Here is a 25,744-nt window from a genome sequence, read left to right on the forward strand (position 1 = left end):
GCAGTTTGCATTCACTCCCTAGCACAGGAACTTCCATATGCTGTGGATGTGGCCCTTAAAAGGAAAAAAAAAAAAAAAAGGATATACCCATCTTTGATATTTCGATATTCTTATTTTCGATGTATGATTGCCTTAAGTTTAATGCTCTGGTCCGTGAATCAAGAAAACATGTTCCGTTCACCTTTTGCCATCCTAGAGAATTTAAAAGGGAACATTTACAAAGCAGTTCTTGTGCATGTGGACCTCTCTGGGAGCCAGGGGGTCTATGAAATGTCAGCACCGTGACATTCAACAGACAGCCGTGTGCCACATTCTTTAAACTTTACATTAATCAAAATCATTAAGGAAATTAGCCACACCAGCCAGTCTCATTAGTTTTAATCCATTCTCTGATGTGTGATAAAACACGGAGAACACGTGCCTGTGTCAGGAGGCATGATGTTCTCGGTCACTTTCATCATTGGTTGAGATGAATGCTGATTCTCACCTAGTTCACAGGTTTTGATTGCCAATAAGCTTAATTAATTCATAATTGATGCCTTAGCCCTTCCTTTCCCAGAAAGACTGTCACTGTTTACTGATTTCTATAATTTGCTCTTGGAAAAGAAAAAAAACCCAGCCCAGTCTCTGCTTTGAAGCAAAGCAGTGAAGACCACAACCATCATGTGAGGAAATGTCCCTTCGAAACTTCTGAATCTCAAACTGTCCTGTTGGTCAGCTTAGAGTTTAGTTTTCAAGATCAAGAAACCCAAACAGGAGTTCTCATTGTGGCTCAGTGGAAACGAATCTGACTGGCATCCATGAGGACGCAGGTTTGATCCCTGGCCTCGATCAGTGGGTTAAGAATCTGGCGTTGCCCTGAGATGCCATGTAGGTCGCAGACTCAGCTTGGATCTGGCATTGCTGTGGCTGTGGCGTAGGCTGGCAGCTATAGCTCTGATTGGACCCCTAGCCTGGGAACCTCCATATGCTGTGGGTATGGTCCTAAAAAGAAAAAAAAAAAAAAAAAGAAAACAAAACCAAAATCCAAAAACCAAGCAATGCATTTTGTTTCTCTTTATGAAACAGGTTTTCATCTTTACTTATACAGGTGTATTTTTTTCCCAGCTTCCTTAAGGTGTAATTGACAACTAAAATGGCTTCTATATTTAAAATGTGCAACGTGATGATTCGATATGTGTACCCACCGTGCAATGATTACCACAATGAAGTTAAGCTTAGTACCATCTTGTTCATGTGTCTGCGTGGGGAGGACCCTTAAGACCTACTCGTTAGGAAATTTCAAGTAGACAATACCGTGTAATTAACTACGGTCACTGTGCTGTTACGTTAGATTCCCAGAACATATTCATTTTTTAAAAAATTTTATTTTTAGGGCCACACTCATGACAAATGGAAGTTCCTGGGCTAGGGGTCCCATCCAAGCTGCATCTGTGACCTACACTGCAGCCACGGCAATGCCAGATCCTTAACCTACTGAGCGAGGCCAGGGATTGAATGCGTATCCTCATGGATACTAGTCAGGTACGTAGCTCTCTGAGCCACAATGGGAACTCCCGAACTTATTCATCCTATAACTGAAAATTTCTGCCCTTTGACCAATGTCTGCCCATTTCCCCTCCCTCAGGCCCTGGCAACCACCATTCTACACTCTGCTTCCATGGTTTTGACTGTTTTTTTGGTGTGTATGTGGGGAAGAATTTTTAATATTCATCCTTGTGGAAGGATAGTTCTTTTATCTTTGTGGAAATGTGCACCTGAGACTTTCTAAAAACAGGCTTGTGAGATCTCATTGCTTTTCACTTTCAGATTTACACCTGTGATAGAAAAAGTGGAAACAAGTCCTGTGACGAGATGAGCCCACCCCATGTAAGAGCTCCCACAGCTGAGTGACTGACATCAGGGGCCAAGTAGCCAAGCTGTCTGGGTGGCAGCAGATTTCTCTGTCGTTAAGTACGTGCCCAGGGATGTGTTGATGCCGTGGGATGAGGCTGGACCGTGACGCTTTCCTTGTGTTGAAGCTGATGATTCCCGCTCTCACCACCAGAGGATGTTCTAGGCACGTTTTTGTCAGAGCAACTCTGTTGACTCAAATAGCCTGTCCTTCCCACAGAGGTAGCCTGGCTCTGAGGCGATGGAAGATCTCAATGTCAACAGCGGCTCGTAAAATGGAAAAGAACATGGTATTGGCTCAGTGTTTAGAGAAGTCTGAGGCATCTAGCCTAACTGTTCTTGAATCATTACTATGATAGTGATAAGCAAAGATAGTTCTGAAAAACCTGTCAGGTTGAGTCCTTTGCTGCGTGGTTAATAGGGAAAACAGCCAGGCTACCCATGTTACATTTCTTTTTGAGTTTTGGCCAATCAGCCATTGTAGTTATTATAGATTAAAAACAATTCTTATAGTGAGACTAGGACAGGGAGAGACAGGGCAGAGAATAGAGATAGTTTTAGGGGAATTTTTTTTTTAATTAAAAAACTTTTTTTTTTTTGGCTACACCCATGGTATGTGAAAGTTCCTGGGCCAGGGATTGAACCTGCATTACAGCAGTGACCTGAGTCATAGTAGTGGCTGTGATGATGTCAAGTCCTTAACCACTAGACCACCCGGGAAATCCTTTAGGGGAGTTTTAGTGCAGTGTTCTTTAGATAGGGAAGAGGAAGGATGGGGAAATATGCCTGGAGTCATCCCCCCAAATAAGCTACAGAATACTATCAAAAAAAAAATAGCAAGAGCACCTGTTGTAGATAAGAGCTTTAAAAACTGATACAGCGAAGCCTGCTATCAAATGTCAGATGTCAAAAACCGCTTAGAGGTTGAATCTCGTGTCAGCTCAGAAGGAGACCCAGTTGAACTGGAAAGCAACCTGTCTCCCATCAGTTTACCTCATTATGTAAATTATGTCCTTTTTTGCATGCTGCAAGAACTCTTGAGAATATGCGATTTGTATTAAAATGGGTAAATGTAATATGTTATTAGAGATAAATCATTTGTGCGCGTGTGTGCGCGTGTGTGCGTGTGCCCGCGTGTGCGTGTGTGCGTCTGTGTGTGTGTGTGTGTGCTCGCATACACTGAAGAGTACAAAACATGTTTTTCAAGTTTAAGGACATGAGTTTTAATATAATACATATTTTAAAGGAAATTCTCTGCTTTTAATGAAAAAAGGTGTTTGTGTGTATGTAAGAATGCTTGACATAAGAGCCACCATCTTGACAGATTTTTTTTTTTTTTTTGTCTTTTTTGCCATTTCTTGGGCTGCTCCAGCGACATATAGAGGTTCCCAGGTTAGGGGTCCAATCGGAGCTGTAGCCCCCGGCCTACACCAGAGCCACAGCAACATGGGATCTGAGCCGCATCTGTAACCTACACCACAGCTCATGGCAACGCCGGATCCTTAATCCACTGAGCAAGACCAGGGATCGAACCCACAACCTCATGGCTCCTAGTCGGATTTGTTAACCACTGAGCCACGACAGGAACTCCTTGACAGATTTTTAAGTACACAATACAGTGTTGCCTGCAGGCTCAGGGCTGTACCTCAGACCTTTAGAACTTATTATTGAAAAACAAACTTATCTTGAAAACTTATTAATGAAAAACAAACTTATCTTGAAAAACAGCGTTTATGCACATCGATCAGCAGCTTCCCAGATCTCATCTCCTCAGACCCTGGCAACCATTATTCTTCTCTCTGCTCCTCTGATTTTGACTACTTTAGGTCCCTCTGATATATAGAATTATATGGAATTTGTCCTTCTGTGTTTACTCACTTTTTTCACTTAGCCTCATGTCCTTAGGATTCATCCATGTTGTCACCCACAGCAAGATTTCCTTCTTTTTTAAGGCTGAAGAGTATTCCATTGTATGTATGCCCCACATTTTCTTTGTCCCTTCATCCAAGGATGAACCTTTAGGTTATTTACACATCTTGGCTATTGTAAACAGAGCTGTGATGTGTTTATTACTACACGGCTTTGATTTATTTTTATAAGACTCTCATAGTGAAATAATGAAATGATTTGTGTAAATTTTCCTGATGGCTGTAATTCTTATAGCAGAGAGATTGGGCACCTGGAACTCTCTAGGCATGGAATCTGGCAGGCAGGTGGACTTGGGTGTGAGTCAAGGTCAGGGCTGCAGTCCCCTGGGACTTGAAGGGAATCACAGACAGCTTCTTCCTGGAAACATTGGGGGCAGTGTCTCCATGTAGTGTCAGGAGTTCCACCGACACACTTGTTAACTCCTCCTCATCTGTTTATTTATTTTTTTAATTTAATTTTATTTTTATTAGAATATAGTTGATTTACAGTTTTGTGTCAGTTTCTGCTGTACAGCATTGTGATGCAGTAATATATATATACTCTTTTTCTCATATGCTCTTCCAACATGTTCTATCTCAAGAGACTAGTTAAGAGTCCCCTGTGCTGTACAGCAGGACCTCATGGCTTATCCATTCTAAATGTAATTATTTGTATCTACCAGCCCAAACTCTCTGTCCCACTTCATCCCCCCCTCCCCCTTGGCAACCCCAAGTCTGTTCTCTATGTCTGTGAGTCTGCTTCTGTTCTGTGGGTAAGTTCGCTTGTGCCATATTTTAGATTCCACATATAAGTGACATCATATGGTATTTGTCCTTCTCTTTATGACTTACTTCACTCAGTATGAGAATCTCTAGATGCATCCCTGTTGCTGCAAATGGCATTATTTTGTTCTTTTCTATGGCTGAGTAGTGAACACAGGCCATCTAGACAACGTGGGGTCGTGCAAATAAAAGGAATTAACAAATGTAACGGGAGTAGCCAATGCCTGGCCCACGACAGGCATTGTGTAAATACCAACTATTATTACTTCATTATTTCTGTCTCTTGCCAGCCACAGCTGTACTGCAAAAAGCCCTCATTCAGTGCTAAACTCCACTGAGTTTGAAAGGAAAGCAGAAATGCTTCTCTTCAGAAAGTTTGAAGGATCCCCTGAATTAATTGGAAAGAAAGTTCCAGGAGAGGCCCTTCTGGGCTCCACTCTAGAGCACATTTCACCTGAGTTGCTGATGGTATCATTTAATTGTTACTACCATGCTGATTCGGGGTCGGCCGATTTTTATCAAAGGAATATTAACACCCCTTTATCAAAGGTGACATTAACGGCAGTACATCTTGGCTCATGGGGCTAGTGAGGGCACCCAAGGCAATAAAATAGGCTGGCCTGGCATAGCCTAGATGGTGCTGGTTTCAGGAAAACTTGTACCAAATGACAGAGCTCTTGACAGGAACGAAAGAAGGGGTCCAATGGAAAGGAGAGATGAAAAAAACCCTTTCCCTCTGCCCAGTATGAGTCCGCCAACCAACCATTGCTGAGGCAGTGCCAATATTTACTATTATCGAACAACTCAGTTTTCTAAAGAAAAGCTTTAAAAGTCATCCGGGGAAAATATCTGAGCTTTGTCACCACTTATCAGAATCAAATGCATTTATCAAGGCTTTCACTTCACATTCCTCTTCAATTCGTTTCCTAAAATTATGCCAATTATATAAAAGTCACTATCGACAAGAACTGCTAAGTTTTACCAGAACTCTATGTGAAGGTCAAGTTTCCAATAAAAATGCTACAATAAAAAGAATTTGGGTCTCAAATTAAGGACAGACCTTCCTTTGCTCAAGTGTATTTTGGTAGGAAGTCAAATTTAAAACCTAATTTCTTTTCTTTTCTTTCTTTTTTTTTTTTTTCATTTTCTTGAGCCACTCCCGCGGCATATGGAGGTTCCCAGGCTAGGGGTCTAATCAGAGCTACAGCTGCCAGCCTATGCCAGAGCCACAGCAACTCGGGATCCAAGCCGTTTCTGCGACCTACACCACAGCTCACGGCAACGCTGGATCGCTAACCCACTGAGCAAGGCGAGGGATTGAACCCGAAACCTCATGGTTCCTAGTTGGATTCGTTAACCACTGTGCCATGAAGGGAACTCCCTAAAACTTAATTTCTTAACATAAACACATAAAACTTGAAAGGAATTTGGTACCCGACTTCTTGATTGATGAGTGAATTGATACAACAAGGAACTTCAGTTTGCCATCTCCTTACTTCAGCATTTCTCTGAAACTTACTCTATTGTCTCTTCATTGGCATTTCCAAGCCAAGGTATTCTTTGACCAGACTCACGTTCTTATTTCTACTGCCTTCTCTTTTCTTGAATGGGTTATTCTCTCTCTTCTGTGTCCATGGTTTTTCACACTCCACTGGCTTCTTTCCCTCAGCCATCAATTATTTTCAGCCTTGCCATCCTAATGTCCCAGAATGCCTTCCATTGATGCTACGACATCCTACTTTTCTCCTTGTGGTCAGCCTCCAACATGTGGGAAAAGTAATCAACATGAACCTACGCTTTAGAACGGCAGAGCCCAAGGTCCTGAAACTGGTGAGGCAGTCTCAACCTCAAGAAGCCTACCATCCAGCGGGGTGAGCCAGACCTGTAAGTGCACCAGGGCACTGAGACCTGTCAGAGTGCGCTCTCTGAAAGGACTCATTGTATTCCTGGAGTCCGGAAAGCTTACTCAGGAGAGGTGAGATTTGAATGTCTGCTGAAAGATGATGAGCTGGTTTTAGCCAGTCGAATAGTGGTGGTGCCAAGGAGGACCTTCCACACAAAAGTACAAGGGAGGTGTAAGTTGGAAAGCGCATGAAGCAACAAGTGTGTAGAGAAAACCACGTGTGATTCTGTGTCACTGGAGTGTCATATCCAAGGGATGGTGCTTGGCAAGAAATAAGGTTGAGAGACATGACTGACAGAACCTTTTTTCCAAGCATCTCATGGATCTTCAAGAGGTTTCCTATCTCAGCAATTACCTTTACATTTTCCCATCTGGGGACATATTGCCTAGGCAGATTTTATATAAGATGGGCTTTTTGCTAAATCCCTTTCACCTGCACATGCTGTACCTTTGGATACTGGACTCTTTATGTGACAATCTGCTAATCAGGAAGTGTTCATGTGTGAATAGTTTCCAAATCGGGTTGTCTGATGCTCACTAGCATCATTCTTTCTGACTTGGTAATGGGACTGCAGGGTACATGGCAATCCATGAGAGACCCGTGTCCCAGTCTGTTTTGCAGGCTGGCGTGTGCTGTGGGACTAAGTTTTGCGCTGTGGGTATAAGCAGGAGTGATGTCACCACATCTCCTGTTCATCTCTCTGAAAACGGATGTGTGTGCACAGCTCTGGCCCTTCCCACTGGTTGGACAGGAAGACCTGGAGCAGCTGTTCTGCACCAGAGATCGAAGCTGCTTATTAAATGTGTCAGGGACACCCCACCAGCTCTGAAACACTCCTCCCTGGTCTGTTACATGAGAGGGAAATGAACTTCAGCTTATGCCAGGGTTGGATCTGTTTTATAGCTGGATAGCCTATTTCATAACTAATATCATCATAAAATGCGATACTGAGTTTTGAAGCACTGACTTAATATAAATGACTTAGGAATGTTCGGGAAAGAGTGTCTCAATTGAGAGCAATTGTCCCCATGTTGGGCCTCCCAGATACTTGGGCATGTTGACAGGACAGGTCTACTCGGGCAAATGGGGTCCTGTAACATGTCTCAAGTTACATCTCAAAAATAGCAAACCCAATCTGAGAGGCTTCTTACAGAATAATGCATGTATACTTCAAAAACATCGCAGGCAAGAAACACAAAACAAGGCTCAGGAACTATTTCAGATGAAAGGAAATGAGACAAGTAAGTGCAATGTGTGGTCATGGACCAGGAAATAAGACATGTAGGGGCCACTACTGGAGCAATTGCTAAAATTTGAGCATGGTTGGCCCATTGAATAATCAGTTCGAAAAATATTGATCTTGATAACTGTGTTGTAGTTATATAGGAAAATATCCTTGTTCTTAGAAAACAAAGACTGAAGATTTAAGTTTAAAGCTTTGTGATACCTGCAGCTTATTCAAATGGTTCAGAACCCCCCCCCATATATATGTATACAAACACACGTGAATATTACAGGAAAGGAGAAAGAGAGACACTCATAGACTAAATACCTCAGTAATTTCTTCTCAGTTCATCCATTAAGTCCTGAAAGATTGTTCTATTTCTTAGTGGATACTGGGTCACACCTTATCTAATTTTTTCTGAACCCTGGTTAGAAATTCATTCATTCATTCAACAAGCATTTTAAGCAAGTGTCAGCCACTGAGTTAAGTACTGAAATGACACAAATTTCCCTTCAAGTTCCTGTAGTCAAGAGGAGGAAAGAGGGAGGCAGGGTTAGTTGAGAACCTCGGTCAGACAGGAATTCATTCATGTTGTGTCTTGCCATCTCCTTTTCATTTTCTCGCATTTCCTCATAAGATATGGAAGCTAAGGAAAGACATCTATAAATATTGTTTACAAAAGTAGTGTATAGAAATCACATTCCCAACTACAATTAAAATAAGTATTCAGTGCACATGGGGGAGATGTGGGTTAAAGGGTAAAAACTTCCAGTTAGAAGATAAATAAATTCTAGGGATCTAACACATAGCATAGTGAATATAGTTAACAGTGCTGTATTCTATTCTTTTTTTTTTTTTTGTCTTTTGTTGTTGTTGTTGTTATTGTTGTTGTTGTTGCTATTTCTTGGGCCGCTCCCGCGGCATATGGAGGTTCCCAGGCTAGGGGTTGAATCGGAGCTGTAGCCACCGGCCTACGCCAGAGCCACAGCAACGCGGGATCCGAGCCGCGTCTGCAACCTACACCACAGCTCACGGCAACGCCGGATCGTTAACCCACCAAGCAAGGGCAGGGACCGAACCCGCAACCTCATGGTTCCTAGTCGGATTCGTTAACCACTGCGCCACGACGGGAACTCCTGTATTCTATTCTTAATTGTTGCTAAGAAAATAGATCTTAAATGTTCTCACCGTAAGAGGAATGGTAAGTATGTGATGTGATGGAGATGTTGGTTAAGGCTACAGAGGTAGTCATATTGCAACAGATAAGTGTATGAAATCAGCACTTGGTACGTCTTAAAAGTACACAATGTTATATGTCTATTATATCTCAATAAAGCTGGGGGAAGTTAAATGCATATAGTAACTTTATGATAACACAAATAAATGCAAACTTGCTTTTACATTCAAATACCATGTTAGCAGCTCAGAGTGGGATCTTGGTAAACTCATTTTGGTAAACTCATCCCTCTTTCCTCTATAGCTTCATGGAAAAGAGGTTAATATAAAACAATTCTTAATAAAGTACTAATGTGCTAATAGCTGATAATCATCCCATTTCTTCTAGCACAGTTCTCCTGGGTAATAATATCTGTACAGGAGAACATGGCTCAGGCTTGAAACCTCTCTTCTGAATCCAGGGTAACTGGGTCTGAGAAATTGGCTGACATCAGTGAGGCAGGAATGAAAGGTGGGCTGAGAGCATGGGCTTCTCCTCCTGGGAAACAGAACCCAGTAAAAAGCCCAAGTTTTGGCCAATAACAACTTCTTTTCATTTGTGGGCAGGAGGGCCAGAAAAGGATATTGGGATGAGGGCAAAAGTTCTCTTTTTAACATTTCACATTGTCTTTATTAAAGATTTGTTGGGTGGGTATAAGATTTTTGTAAGTGGAAACCACATCTTAGCATGTGTTTGTATTGTCTTTATGTATAGAGTATAGTACTGTCTGCTGATTGATTGACTTAATTGCTTCATGCTTTAGTGACATGTTTTAAAAGCCTTTTTGAGATCTCCAGGTGCCTTCAGGACATGATTAAAAACATCAATTTCCATTGTACTGTACATGTACACAAGTCTTGGTTAATAGATATTTCCAAATAAGTAGCTTCTACAGGACTACAGCATGGACTATTAATAGTTTTACAGTATTTGTGTCATTATGGAACAATAGTACTCAATAGCAGAAAGCTATTGAATTAATTACCCCCAATAAAGTACAGAGCTAGCTGCTTTTGAACAATTTAAATGGGAGGTTTATACTTCACGACTGAGCAAAATGAAAATTATACCCGTGGGAGGACAACTTTCTGGAGATTGTGTATAATACAATTAATTATTTTCTCTCTGGAGAAATCTCATCAACCATTAACTTTATAATTACATACTTACCTGTTTCAAAGATCACACATTTACCAAGAGGCATCCAGAAGATATTTTGAAGGTATTATGTCCATCTGTTAGCCTAAAATTCTACCTATTCATGATTACTAAGTAAGTTTTTATGGATATAAATAGAAATACTCAACAAACACTTATTGAATGGATTCATTGTCCTACCTTGAAGAACTGGCTTAAAAAGCAAGTTTCCACAAATATCTGAGCCTATTAATTCTCTCAACAGCTTTCTAGTTGACCTCAGGGTCAGTCCATTAATCTCGGTGATGAAAATTGTTGAGAATCAGATTGGACCACACGGACCTAGAATTTCCAATAAATTCTACTCTTGGTCAAAACATTTTCTAGTAGAGTAACATTGTCTTCTGTCCCCCAGTTAACAAAAGGACATCCTGGACATATTGATAAGTTAGAAAACCCAGTGAGCACATCCAGGTTCAGTGCTAAGAACAGAGTGACGATTAGAGTATGGTGGCCTTGCAAAGCTGGTGAATGATGGACAGACCGACAATGGGTTTATTCCTAACTCTAGTTAGAAATTAATTTCCTCCTTAATTTATTGGTTTACATAGACAAATTTGTTGCTATTTACTTAACATTCACCATGATAACTAAGAAGGATAGAACAGTGATGAGTCTATTTTCTAGAAATACATCTAAAGTAAGGCAAATTTTCATTAAATTGTAATTGACTAACTGTAGTTTCTGGAGTGGTGTTTCTTGAGTTGTCGGTGCTCTTTCCTAAGGTCTAATTCTCTTCTAAGAACATTTTTATATTGTGTTTGTAATATGAAGGTCCTTAAAATAGAACCAAAAATACTGTAAGGATGCTTTGGATCCTGGAGGTGACCACTTTATGATCAAGTATTGCCCTGTACTTTCAAGGTCTATGATTACATTTACATTTGAGACAACACCAACATTTTCACACTGGTATCCTTGACCCTCTGGGCATCCAAAGATATATACTCCTAGAGCCAAGATATCTGAATTTGAAAAGCGTTACTCTAGGATAGGACACCTGCAAAGAACTCCATGATCCTCTTAGATCAGAGAAACACTATCCACTCCCTGCTCTGGCAGGGAAAGGATTAATTAAAAGAAACTTAAATTGTTGATACCATCAATGCTGTGATATGCCTCTATTGAGATTAGCTGGATGAAAATGGCTGTAAATATTGTGGAATGAGGTAATCATATCTGCCACAGAAATCCTGGAACACTGTGTCATCAGTTCAGTCACTAGGGATTCTATACATGCCCCCAAATAACTTTGCCAATGGGTCTATCATCTGAGTCCTAAAGAAGCTTTTCATTTTAGATCCTGCACTAGGTAAATTTTGAAAAATAAATATTTAAAAAATGGCTTGGATGATCTCAAATGAATTTTTTCTCTAGCATATTTCTTTTAGATTTTTTTTTTTTTACCCTCATAGATATTTAATCTGTATGGTTCTGATAATCTGTATGGTTTTGATTTATTTACTCCTGACTCATCAAAATCTGTTTTTTTTAAGTGTTCTTTGATGTCTAAGGAACTTCTAAAAAACATGTGTAAACAATATTTAAGCCTGGAAGTCATGTTCCCAACACAAAAAACTATGTGAATGAGCCTGTTTGAATGGCCATAAGCATTGCTCTGATAATCTGCTGCAAGTTCCTTGTAATAATCACCTTTGTGACTGACTTGCTCCTTGGATAGAGGCAAACTTGAGTAGAAAAGCAAAAAGCCTGGGTCTTACATCAGTTAAGTGACGTGCACAAGATTAAATGGAAGGCAGCAGAACCCAGACCCTCTTATCCCGGAACAATGCCTTAATCAGAGGGTAGTCTCTCTTTCTCCTCTCTGTGTACATTTCAAATTTAATTTCCTCAATTGAGTTCTACATCTCCATGAATCCCTGGTACTCAAGCCTTACTTTGGATGAATAATAATAATAATTATGATGATGATGATGATCTACAATATTTATAAAACCCTCTACAGTTTATGTAGCGGATCCACGTGTTTTCTCTCTTTTTGGATCCTCTGAGCTGAGCAGAGAAGATGTTATTATCAGCAAGATCACCCAGTGGAGAAGAGTTTCAGCATAAAGGAAGAAATCATTATTTTTGCATGTGAGAAAAACAATGTCACCCTGATTTTAAATGTCACCCCAATTTTGAAAATAGCCTCTGGCTTCTCCGTGAAATCCCTGGACCGAATGGTAGAAGACAAGTAGCACTACTCTGCATGAATAAACCATGAAATATATTTGACAATAAAATTTTCAATTAATGTGGAAATATTTGCTCTGAATCTTGGCTCTTGAGGATTTAAGCCTCGGCCAAATATTAAAAATATGTTTTATTTCATTGCACAAAGTACACCGCAGATGCTTAGACGCCTGAGAAGCTGATAACTGCCATTTCTGAACACTCTGGATAGGATTAGGCTGATGGATGGACTGCGTTGGGAGAGTTGGATTTGCTGGGACACTTCCTTGCCTTTACACTCATGGCTGTGGCTCTCTTAGGGACCTGGGGCTTTTACCGGGACTGACTTTGAGATGGTGGTTTTCCTGGGTCTCTTGACCCTTTGCAGAATCCTTTTCAATTCATGTGTCTTTCTTCAAAACCAGACTCTGGGCCTCAAGCCCGGCTCCTCTGCTCTCAGACCAGAATGCCCTGTGGGGATGGTTTGCAGTGTGTCCTCGCTCAGCAAGCCAAGTGGACTCCCTCCCCCCAGCCTGTTTATGCTGAGAGCCAGCCAGAGAGATAGGTATTCATCCCACCATCCATAACCTGTGTCCCTGTATCATGTGCTTGGTGGCATGTGATAAAAACATGGCACAGAGTAGCCAGAGTAGAAAACAAAACAGAAGTCTTTAATTCTTATTATTTTAATATGCCTCTGCACGAGATTTTTCCCTCTCTCTTTTTTGGCCTCAAGCGTGTGGCATGTGGAAGTTCCCTGGCCAGGGATCAAACTAGTGCCCGCGGTTGGCTTGCACCAGATCCTTAACCTGTTGCACCACAAGGGAGCCTCCTCTTATGTCTTGTACTTATTGTTTCTAGGTTCGTGCAGCTTTCAAATTCCCACACCAGGGAGTTCTCACTGTGGCACTATGGGTTAGGAATCGGACTGCAGTGGCTTGGGTCGTGGGTTTGATTCCTGGCCTGGTGCCGTGGGTTAAGGGATCCAGGATTGCTGCAGATGTGATGTAGGGTGGATTCAATCCCTAACCTGGGAACTTCCATATACTGTGGGTGCAGCCCTCAAAAATTTTTTTCCACATCGGGAGTTGTTGCTAGGAATTGGTATCTCTGGCGCCTCATCGTTTTGACTCAGGAGGTAGAATCCTTGTTGGCCATTCATGGCATGTTCCATCTTCCCATGGACAGTCTGCAGCCTTTCTTCACCCTGAGGTGCTCTCGCTGCTTGCCCTTGCTTTTTGGTGTTATGGTAGGTTCCTGTTTCCTGTGTGTCTGCTGTCTTGGATGCTAAAAAGAAGTGTGAGGCATTTGGGGGAGGGTGTTAATTAGTCTGCATTCTAATCTGGGAGTTCCATAGTGGCAGAAGCGATGCTGTGCAGTCCTGGACCCAGCTCTTCGAAGATCTAGAAACTCCTGCTTTTGTGTTTCGGGACCCCCTTCCTGCCACGCTGCAAGGAAGCTCAGACTCTCCTGCTGGAGAGAGAGATCACTGGAAGAGGGTCTGGAGGAGCCCCCCACCTTCTTGGGCCTTCTAGGCCATAACTAACTCCTGCCTCCATCACATGGAGCAGAAGAAACACAGGCTGCCCGCAGAATCTTGTTTAATTATCATTCCTCTTTTTAAGACATTACGTTTTGGGGAGTTTTGTGACTCAGCAATTGATGGCTGAAACACGCAGGTAGTCTGCATGTTCTTCATTGAGAGACCATAAAATGCTAAGAAACTGTAGAATTTTCTCATATCCCTAATGTTATCTTCATCCCATTGTATGTCTATCAGATTTAATTTTATTCTGTTTCTGACAGTCTTCTTCCCATATCTGTGCTTATTTTCGAACATATAAATCCCCAACTTTTTCAGTCCAGAATGATTTTGTTTCATGTCTGCTTGAGTTAGTGTGACCTCTGGGGGGAAATTTCTACTCTGAGAGCATGAGGACAATTACATTGCTTATGGATTCCAGCCATGCAGTGTTTCTAGAGGTATATTCAAAACAATGCATCAGAGCATTTATTGGGAATAAAATTGGTAGGATCTAATGATGGTCTCTTTAAAACATTTATTTGGTAAAATTTGGGGGCAATATGATGGCAGAATAATTGCTAAGTCACTATAAAGTCACTGCTCTATTTAATGTGTTCAATTTTGCACAAGCCAAGCAGAACTAATCAAAATATTGAAGGTAGGTTCTTGCTGCTAATACTTCCCCAACACTTACCAGGAGAATGGTTTATAAGGCCAGAAGAACAACTTTACATGTCATGAGTGAAGTGCATTTTTTAAAATAATAAACTGTGGTTGAAATTCAGCAATAATTCTTTCTAAACAGAACTATTAGTGATATTTTCAGCTATTGAGTTCTTACTGCACCTGCTGCTTGGTCCATCTGGGTTAACAGAGGCATAGGCTTAAGCAACCCCATTATTTTCTAACCCGCTTTGGGTACATTTAGCTGTTTTCCACAGCAGCATCTCTCTAGGTGTATTTCAGAGGCTCTGTGTGAGGGGTGGTCTCACTTCCTCGGACACCCCCTCCCTGTATGCCTCTCCCCTGCACGGTGCAGGGGAGGCTGGGAGAGGTGACCTCCAGGATTCTTCATTGTCTGTGACCCTACTGTTGGCCTTCCTCCCAGATGCTCAGTGGTTGCCAGCCTCACCCTTGATCTCTAAAGGTGTTCAATCAGATTCTCCCTCTCAGGTTGCCCTTTCTTCCAGAATATCGTTGGCCTTTCCACCAGGATTCAGGGCTTGTCTTCTCTCCTTCAGAACATGCTTCCTGGATGGTGGGTTGTCCTTCAAACTAGTGACCTGATAGAGATCACATGTTAACACAAATGAGGATCCCTAAGGATGGGATTTTTAGGCCACTGGAAACAGTATTTTTAGACAAAAGTCTACTTTTAGTCTCCTAAATTAACACCAAACTCTTGGTGGTTTTGTACAGTAGAGCTTCCATAGTTTACAGACGGACTGATCCGGAGCAGTGGGAATGTCATTAGCTCTGAGTCTGTGGAACACAGCAGTGAGCCCAGAAGTTAGAGAAAAAGTTGAACAACAATGAGAAAATCTGTCAAAATCACCTTGTTCTTTTTTCGGTACCAAAGAATCGCCTTCAGAACCAGGGATGTGGGTTCAGGTACAATAATTATGGAGTAGGGTAGTGCCTCTCAGGCCAAAATAAAAGCAGAGGCCAGCAGACCAGAGACCGGGTGCACTCGAGGTTGCAGGCTCAATGACTACAAGGTTATTTTAATTTTGCAGGGAGGGCGTAGCCATATTCAGAGCAATGACCCCACCTTCTCAAAAGAGATGAGGTTGTATTCCAGTGCGCTTTATTTATGAAGGTAACACATGTAATAAAATTTTTAAAAAGCTTAATTGTGATGGGGTTAACACACAAAAATTTTGCTGCTAAAAAAAGGTAAAACTTGAGTTATTTGGGAAAGTTACTTCTTTAGAACAGATCTCTTGGTAAGAATGCTGGGTGTGCACGTGCACCGGACATGCGCATATCAGTCTATATTCAAACACGGAGACGCAATGGCAGGATCTTGGGTGTTTCATTTGGATCAGATCCATTTATCTTTCTGTTAATGGATCTTGGGGATTATACTACCTTGACTTCCAATTCACAAAGTTGCTCCTCATTCTGTCACTTCTTGCTGCCACCTGTTTGTGCTGTGGGAGTTCCTTTACCCTGGCCTTCCTGCCCCAGTCCCACATGAAGGCCACCTGGCTACGTCTTCAGCCGCTGTCTCCCTGGAGGTGAAAGGCACCATCAGTCCGTGTCAAGATGGTTTGATTCTATGGGATGCGATGGGCATTAGGACCGAGGAGTCGCCAGCAAGCCTGCCTGGGTGAGGGAGGCGGAGGGGCCAGTATCAGGAAGATGTGGTGGAGAAAGCCAGCCAGTGAGAGTCAGAGATGAAGAAACTGGGTTAAGGCTTCAAGTAGTTTAACTAAACATTGGTATTTTTATTTTATGGCTTTATTTCCCTTTTCAGAAATAATTAACCTTCAGCATCATTAATATTGTATAAGTTAAAGGTTGGATCAAGAGGTTAGAGGGTAGGTGAGGAATATTATGTTCATGTTCTTACAGTTTTTTCCAACTACTGATATGGGTATGCACATTTAATAATGAACTCTAGGGAAAATCGCTATGATAATCTTAAATAAGAGAGTCATTATACAGAAATTATTGTGTATTTTTCTACAAATAATCATCCTGATTTGAAATAGGCTAATCAGCAGAATTTAGTGATATATTTGTTCTTTGTGTTATAGCTCTGAGACACACTTAGAGAAGAAAAATTACATATTTTAATAGAGCCTGAATTTTTGGAAAATGTTGCCCTTCACATACCAGGGGAATGGGGGAGGGAGTTGGACCAGCTGTGCTGTGAGCCCTGTGCCCTCAGATTTATTCACTGGTCCTTTCTGAACACTGCCAGCTTAAGCTCGGTTTAGAATCCATCCATTTCTTAATCCCAAGAAAAGGCAATTTTGTTCAAAACCTTGAGGTCTATTGACTTCAATGTTGAAAGGAAACTCATACCAAAAGCTGCACTTTACTGAAACATTTCCTTAAACCCCAGATTGCAAAACAAACTAAGGCTGAGAAAAAGACTGTACAACCTGGGACCTTTAAAAAAATTGTGCTATTTTGTTTCCAAATAAAGAACAAATTGGATTTTGAGTTTCTTAGGCTAACAGGTATTATGTTATGCTAAAACATTATAGTTACCAACATTAGCGTCCATGAAGAATATGTAATAATTTCCAGTGTATTCCTAGACATTCTTCTCTAATCCTTGTCCCATGGCTGCTGGTTAGACATGTGAAATTTTTATACTCATATATTGGATGGAACAGTTGTTTTCATGACCACACCCCCCTACCTCTTAGATAGTGAATAAAACTAAACCCAGTCAACAGTTGCATAAAGTTATGTGATAAGCCTCTGCTTTCAGGTTATCTGTGGGAACCTCAATTAACAGAGATCCTTTTAAAAGAAACTTGGTGGGAGAAACACGATACTTGTTGGATATCTAGGTTGGTTTCAATTTTGTTTATGCAACACGTTTGTCTGAAACGAAAGCCTTTTGTTAAATTACGTTCATTTTGTCTTTAACATTTTTCTTCACATTGAACCATTTTCAGACACTATAATCTGTTCCGTCTTTATATTATTTTCTGCATCTTAATGGCTCTTAATCTTTATCATGTTAGTACATATGGTTTTTTTGTGTATATGTGCTTTTTAGGGTCTCACCCAAGGCATATGGAGGTTTTCAGGCTAGGGGTCGAATTGGAGCTACAGCTGCTGGCTTATGCCAGAGCCACAGCAAGGCTAGATCTGAGCTGCGTCTTTGATCTACACCACAGCTCACGGCAACGCCAGATCTACAACCCACTGAGTGAGGCCAGGGATCGAACTCACAACTTCATCGTTCCTAGTTGAATTCGTTTCCCTTGCACCGCGATGGGAACTCCCATATGGGTTTTTTTTTTTTTTTTTTTTTTTTTTGTCTTTTTGCCATTTCTTGGGCCGCTCCCATGGCATATGGAGTTTCCCAGGCTAGGGGTCTAATCGGAGCTGTAGCCGCCAGCCTACACCAGAGCCACAGCAATGCGGGATCCAAGCCGCGTCTGCGACCTACACCACAGCTCATGCAACGTGGGATCCTTAACCCACTGAGCAAGGGCAGGGATTGAACCCGCAACCTCATGATTCCTAGTCGGATTCATCAACCACTGCGCCACGACGGGAACTCCCCATATGGTTGTTTTAATAGTTTTAGATGTTTTTTCATGTTCAACTTTAATTTTTACATTACATACGGTTTCTCTGGACTTTCTACCTATTTCAGATAGGATTCTATGTTCGAGGAAACAAAATAGGAAGTCTCACATAGCTGACTGAAAGAAGACAGAAGCTGACCTGACCTCTCCCTTTTCATAAAAGATATCTCAGGCAGGCAGCTCTTGAAGGCTGGCAGAGTAACCCACTGCCTTCTAGGCCCAGGGTCCAGTCTTTCTGATGCATGTCCTAAAATCCGCTCTCCACCTTCCCCGTCAACTCGTGATCCAAGATGGCTGCTGCAGCTCCAGCTGGAAAAAAAAATAAAATTAGGGAGTTCAACATCCTCTTATGCTGAAAACTAACCTGAATGACCGAGGACACCTTCCGGATGAAAGCTCCACACCAACATCTCTCATGATAACTATAATTTTGTTTTGTTTTTTTGGGGGGGTCTTTTCTGGGGCTGCACCTTTGGCACATGGAGGTTCCCAGGCTAGGGGTCTAATCGGAGCTGTAGCCACTGGCCTACATTACAGCTCATGGAAATGCCAGATCTGAGCTGCATCTGTGACCTACATCACAGCTCACGGCAATGCCAGATCCTTAACCCACTGAGCAAGGCCAGGGCCTGAACCTGCAACCTCATGGTTCCCAGTTAGATTCGTTAACCACAGAGCCACAATGGGAACTCCTATAATTTTGTTTTTATTAGTAACATCTTTGAGCCGTTGTTGCAGCAAAATTTTCTTTCTTTTTTCCTTTTTTTTGGGGGGCTACATCTGTGGCCTATGGAAGTTCCCAGGCTAGGGGCTGAATTGGAGCTGCAACTGCTGGCCTATGCCACAGCCACAGCAATGCCAGGTCTGAGCTGCATCTGCGACCTATACCACAGCTCATAGCAACGTCAGATCCTTAACCATTGATTGAGGCCAGGGATCAAACCCGCATCTTCATGGATACTAGTTGGGTTCTTAACCCCCTGAGCCACAATAGGAACTTTCTTTTAGACCCATCTAAAATCCATACATTTTGGAAAAATAAATAACTCTCTCTGGAGTGGGCTAACATTTTTTGCTGATAAGGTTATCAAATGAAATCAAATACCATTAGAAAATAGACCCATAAAGTAGAATTTTATGTTGTGTTACATGATGTGTTTTATATTTAATATTAATAGGCTATGAGAGCATACTTGCAATATATTTTTAAAAATTTTTATTAAGGAGTTCCTATGTGGCTCAGCGAGTTAGGAACCTGACATTGTCTCTGAGAGGATGTGGGTTTAATCCCTGGTCTCGCTCAGTGGGTTAAGGATCTGGTGTTGCCACAAACTGTAGGGTGGGTCACAGATGTGGCTCCAATCCAGTGTTGCCGTGGTTGTGGCGTAGGCCCCAGCTGTGGCTCCAATTTGACCCCCTGGCCCAGGAACTTCCATATGCTGCAGGTGCAGCCATAATTTTTTTTTCTTATTAAAAGCTCTTTATATAGCATTGAAACATTACCTTGAACTACTATGTGGAAAACAAGATATCCTACGAGCCCTAAAGTGGCTAAAATTACACATGGAAATAAATTCAAGTCCACAATATTTGAGGAGTGATGAAACAAATGTATGTATAACATGGTGTGGAGGCAGCTAAAAGTGGCCTTGGGTTGTCTAAGAAGCTTCCCTGAAGGAAGGGGCATTTCATAAGAAACCTAGAATTTCATAAGAAATTCCATAGCCGGATGAAAAAGTGGGGCGGCAGTGAAGCTGAAATGAATAACAGATAGATGGTGAGAAAAGCTAGTGTATTAGGATGGGGGAAGGGGATGAATGATGACCAAACTGAACAGTAAGAGGAGAGCATTGAGACATCGGGCTGGACAGCATCCTGATAGGAGAGCCTTTCTGGCATTTCTGTGAGGGGTTAAAATGTTACCCTGAAAGAACACCCCTGAAGAGAGAAACAAGGTTACCGTCATGGCGGTTATTCATAGGAGACTGTTGTTCCATCATCCACAAATAGTTCTTACATTTCTGTTAAATCCCTGGAGTTTTCCTTGGTCCTGGATGTGCAGCAGAGACAGATGTTGACCTTGTCCCTTCTCATGGGGTTACTGGCAACCCCAGGAAACTGACATGAAACCCTGAATCACACAATGCTTTGACCTGTAAGTCGGCACCCTGGAAAACAGTGGGGTTTTGTGTGTCTGTGGAGCATAGAAAGAACAGTATGGCTGAGATGGGTCTAAGAGAAGTGACATGGGACTGAGAGTGTGGAATCAAATGGACTCAGGAAGAAATGGCCAAGCCTTGGGGCATAACCTGCAGGCTGTGTGGGCTGAGGACTGTGGTTCATCATCTGAAGAGCAAAGGGACATGTCTCTGAGGGTTAAAGCAGAGCTTGATTAGATTTACCTTATGAAAAGTCCCCTTGGGGGCTGAGGGATGGATGGGAAGAGAGTATGCCAAGGTTGAGCTGTCCTTCACATGCTGGATGATGTCGTGGTTCTCAGTCACTTTGGGCCATTTTGTCATTAGTTGAGGGAGTCATTATCTATACTCTTTAGCCAGTCTAGGTTATGACCAAAAGCATGACTTCAGGAAATGGCTGTAGTATGTGGCAAGAACAAAGCAAGGCTAAATGGCTTAAGAAGAATAGATTTGGCCACATGGCTCTTATTAGTAGCATGTTCTGTTCAACTGAGCTAACCACCTATAATGACATATACATATAATGGCATATACCTATAATGACATATTCCATATATATAATATAATTATACACATATAATGAGCCAACAGGAGTGTGAAATCATAACTTAAGAAATTAAAGCAGACTCTGTAGGCATTCCTTTGTGGCAGAGTAGGTTAAGGATCCAGCATTGTCACTGCAGCAGCTCAGGTCGCTGCTGTGGCACCAGGAACTTCTACATCCCGTGGGTGGAGTCAAAAAAAAAATAGACTACATAATTAGATGTGGCTAGGGTATGAGTGCCTCCTGCACAGGCCCTCTAGATACCACATACAAAAAGAAATTCGGGGAGTTTCCACAGCGGTGCAGTGGGTTAAGAATTTAGCTGTGGTGGGCTCAATCCTGGCCTGGTGCCATGGGTTAAAGGATCTCTGTGGTGTAGGTCGCACCTGTGGCTCGGATTTGGTCCGTGGCCTGGGAACTTCCATGTGCCATGGGTGCGGCCATAAAATTACAAAATAAGAAAAAAGAAAAGAAAGAAATTTGACTAATTTTACCATTTTTGAGTTCCTTTCAAAGCAAGAGGATCTCATTTTTAACTTTATTTTCCTTTAGGTACAGATACGCGAGTATAAAATCTTAAATTATACCTCTCTTGCCTTGTACATTAGAGAAGATTCCCCACAGGTAAGACCAAATTCTATCCTAAAGAATGGTGTGCAATTCATCCTGACATTCTTGTTTAGCGCCGCTGTCTTTCTTCTTGCTTTTATCTGTTAAGAGCGTATGTGTCATAATATCTTAAACCCCAGTTGGATCCCTGTCAACAGAAGTAACTCTTTTGAACTAACCAGAATTTCTCAGAATTGCAAACAGATTTAGAAATATGAGCTTTATCCTCCATGTGCTGTGGCTGGGTTTATGCTCATCAAATACCTCAGACTTCGCAGTGTGATCAGGCTGAATAAATACATCCCAAACTGAGTATGTGCAAAATTATTCAAATATATGAATATGTATATATGTAGATCTATAAATTCAGCAGGGTTAAACTGTGAACACAACTCTAGGAATCTTCACAAATGAACACATGTCAAAGAGATGTGTCTTATTTTCTTGAATGTGCTATATTTTCGAGTTATGTATTTTATATGAACTTTCTATTCTATAATTAATTTAATGACTTTTTGCAATTAAAAAAATCCAGCTGGCTCTTTCATTCACTCAAGCAAACTTTTATCAAGGGTCTGTTATGGACAGGAGCTATGCTATTATTCTAGTGAAAGCATAATTATTCAAATATTACTTATCTAATTTTAAGATTAAACAGGCCTTTTATTCCTCCTCTTTGCCTCTCTGCTTGCTTTTTGAACATGTAATTGTTCATTGTTCTTTAGCATCTCTGCCAGTTGATGGACAGGAGAAATAAAATGAAACAGAAATCAGATCAAGTAATTCTGCTACTTGTCTGCAAATGTCGCAGGAAAGGGCATTGTGGCTGGCTTTTTGTTTTGTTTTGTTCTCTCCGCGAGAGTTTTTTGATAAGTTTGCTCTCCGAGTCCCTAAATGCTTGAGCAGCATTTGGATTTCAACCCTCCTTTCCCTCCATTGTCTACTAGTTTGACTATAATTGAGACTTGCCTAAAAGTCAGTCGAAGAAAGAATGGCCTGAAAACCCACGACCATGTTCCTGCACAAACAAGCAAAGACAATAATGTCACGACAGGTTCTGTTCTGTTTTTTCACTGGAACCCATCCTCTCAAAACTGTTGTTCCATGATTTTCTCCTTATACACCCCCTTTCATTCCTCATGATTAAAACAACGTAGCAATTTTCATGCAGCAGCTTCATGCGATCTAATGGATGCCAGCCACCTTGTTATTTGGTTGTCTGGAAGTTGGGTTGTCTGCAAACAGGAAGACTTCCCTCTGAAATCTTCTGAGTGATTTATAAAATTGCTAAATAAGATTATTCTTTTTTTTTTTTAATTTTTTTTGTCTTTTTGTCTTTTTGTTGTTGTTGTTGTTGCTATTTCTTGGGCCGCTCCCACGGCATATGGAGGTTCCCAGGCTAGGGGTTGAATCGGAGCTGTAGCCACCGGCCTACGCCAGAGCCACAGCAACGCGGGATCCGAGCCGCGTCTGCAACCTACACCACAGCTCACGGCAATGCCGGATCGTTAACCCACTGAGCAAGGGCAGGGACCGAACCCGCAACCTCATGGTTCCTAGTCGGATTTGTTAACCACTGTGCCACGACGGGAACTCCTAAATAAGATTATTCTAATCAAGGTTTCTCTGTACCAAAAAAGTTATTCTTTTTACCTGTTTCTCACTTAAGCAAAGCATTCCCCCATAATCCTATGTGAACTGATTTGAATCTGAAAAATTGACTTTCTGCAGAGTCTTTTCTAGCTACTTGAAAATCTAAATAAGTTATGAGAATAAATGATCCCTTTTCTATACTTAATGGACAGACATGATTTTCCTTTATTTAAAGATACTATGTTGCCTTTTCCCCAATAGGCCATGATTGCATCACCATCATCATCAACTGTGTCATTTCTTTGGCATTTTATACTTTTCAAAGGATTTTAACATATATTATCTCATTATGTGCTCCATCGTCCTACTTTTCAGTTCCCACTAGCCAGACATGAGAATGCAGTAAAGGTATGCTGTCGAATGAATGAATGGGTGAGCACATGAATGATTATCACAGTGTTACATCCACAATAATCCAGAGTCTCACTTGGTTTGTGTCATCTTCCATGGGATCTGTCTAGGACTGGCTTACTTTCTAGAACTTCATCACACTTGGGATTTTAATCTGATGCTAAGGAAGTTGTGAAAGAGTCATGAGGGAGGCATATATGTCTTCTGGAGTTTTGTTTTAAAAGCAAGACTTAGACAGCTAGAACAGTAGTAACACGCGAGTGAGAGTTGAAAACTGTCCTGCTCATGTCGACCTTCAATTATGCCTTTCATCTTGCTATGGAGAGAGTTAACAATATTTGCTAATTATCTACTAGCTTCCAAGTGACTATAATAAATGCTTTCATACGCTATTGTATTTGATCTGGCTACATATTATTTTTCTCTTGCTGCTACTGTGAGTAATATTGCTTTCAGTTATCTCCTGTTCATTTATAGAAAGAATTTCTTTGCTGCTTCTCCCAAAGGTGTGCATTCTCCCATGGGTACTTATCAGTCTATCACAAAGGAGACCTGAATGTGTGTTGTTTTCCTTGTTGGTTAGCATATTGGTTGGGTGAGTTGCTTCCCATCTGGGTTGGCTCTTGCTCCAGCATCCCTTTAGTGATGGGCTAGGGTTCACTATTCCAGCCTTGAGGTCTCCCCTCAGACTCTATAAAGTTGCTCTCATTTGTTGCTCCCTGCTCTGTGAAACTCAAACAAAAAGCCTGAGAAGGCACCGTCTGGGCTGAAGCGGCACTTGCTATGAGCCGTACAACTCATCAGCTGTTTCCTGGTTCCCAGGAAGCTATTTCCAGAGGCAGAAAAAAACAAACAAACAAACAAACAATGGTCCATTTACCTAATGGACCTTCACCCTAGTGGATGGGAATGAGAACAGCAATTGCAAGTTTTCTCTGAGTGTATCTTTTTCCTTCTGATTGGTTGCTTTCACAGCAATAGTTGTGCAGATGGCTCTATAGTAATACCCTGCTTCCATCAAGTAGCAGAGTGAGTGGCTCTTGGTTTCCCGGTGCCAACTTTGCTGTTCTTGCTGTTAAGATTTATGCTTTGCAACCTAATAGAAAGAATACGTAACCTAATAGAAAGAATAAGTAACCCCCCCTAAAAAAAAAAACCTTGCAATTAAAAAAGAGAAGGTCCCTTAATCTCAGGGTAAAGGAACCACTTAGTACCTCTTAGTTGCTGACATTTCTAAGGGCAAGGTATGTCAAAGACTTTCTGGAGTATTTAGTGCTTTGAAAAATTTGACTCAATTGTCATAAATTGCACATGGTGACATCTGTGACATCAGGCGAGCTCCTGGAGACTTAACACTACAGTTTCTCAAGTGTCGTCATCGAAAATGTTGGTTTCAATATTGTTAGCCAGTATATTCTGATATACTGTGGATTATAAAAAGTGTTAAAGAGGAGCTGTATTTGGAATGCTGACCTGCTAACATTGTCAATAAGTTTTTTTCCTTAGAAATTTCTCTTCAATATGGGAGGAAAAAAAACAGCTTGAGAATAAGTTAGAAATAAAGCTGTGAAAAAGTAAAGCCAATTCCATCTCCTGATACAGAGATTTTTAAGTATTCCTGTATAAATAAAGCCCTAGGGTTAGGAAACTGCACTTAAAACTGGTATCCATTTCTTTTCTTCCCAAGTGCCTAAAATTGGGACTAGTCAACAAATATTAAATATTTTTAATTGAAAATAAGATCACCAACATTTATCAAGGATCTGACTTTAGGTATTTCTACTTGAAGTTTCTTCTGCTTCTCCTTGAATTTATGGCTGCCAATTTAGGACAGAACATTTTCTTAACAGTAGAATTCAATTTTATCACCATGTAATTTGGTTTACCTAAAGCTATTTTTTGGTATGGCTTTATTGTATGTATTTATATGCTATATTTTTATTCCTATCCTCATTTGTTCTTGATGTTTGTACATTTAGCTTGCTAGGAAATAATCCTATGCCTGTCCCCTTCATTTTTCTATGTGTACAATTTAGAAAGCAATTCACAAGCTTTCACTTATACTGTCTATATAAGACACCATTTTACTTTCTACAGATATAATTTTCAGAATGAATTCTTTATGTTCAATTACCAAGAAAATAGTTTCTCTTTGCATATTTTGATTTCATATAAATGTATGTCTGTATGAATGTGTATATAGGTGTATATATATTATATTCTTCCACCTGGTTTAATTTTAAAAACTTTCCAAAGATATGGTAATTTTAAATAATTCTTACTT

At 41.1% G+C, this 25,744-nt stretch overlaps 1 protein-coding gene across 1 annotated transcript in view; it reads left to right on the plus strand.

Annotated features, from left to right (window-relative positions):
* The window catches only part of CA8 (carbonic anhydrase 8), a 124,646-nt gene extending 121,677 nt beyond the window's left edge, over window positions 1-2,969 (plus strand). Inside the window, exon 9 of the mRNA XM_021089340.2 lies at window positions 1,810-2,969. The gene's annotated coding sequence lies outside the window, so the exon portion shown is untranslated. The remainder of the gene's footprint in view (window positions 1-1,809) is intronic.
* The last annotated feature ends 22,775 nt before the right edge of the window (window positions 2,970-25,744 follow it).

Source organism: Sus scrofa, chromosome 4, assembly GCF_054392235.1.
Source record: "Sus scrofa isolate SSC_HxYL_T2T_F1_AM1 chromosome 4, Sscrofa_HxYL_maternal_Yorkshire_Landrace_v2.0, whole genome shotgun sequence".
Classification (NCBI taxonomy): domain Eukaryota; kingdom Metazoa; phylum Chordata; class Mammalia; order Artiodactyla; family Suidae; genus Sus; species Sus scrofa.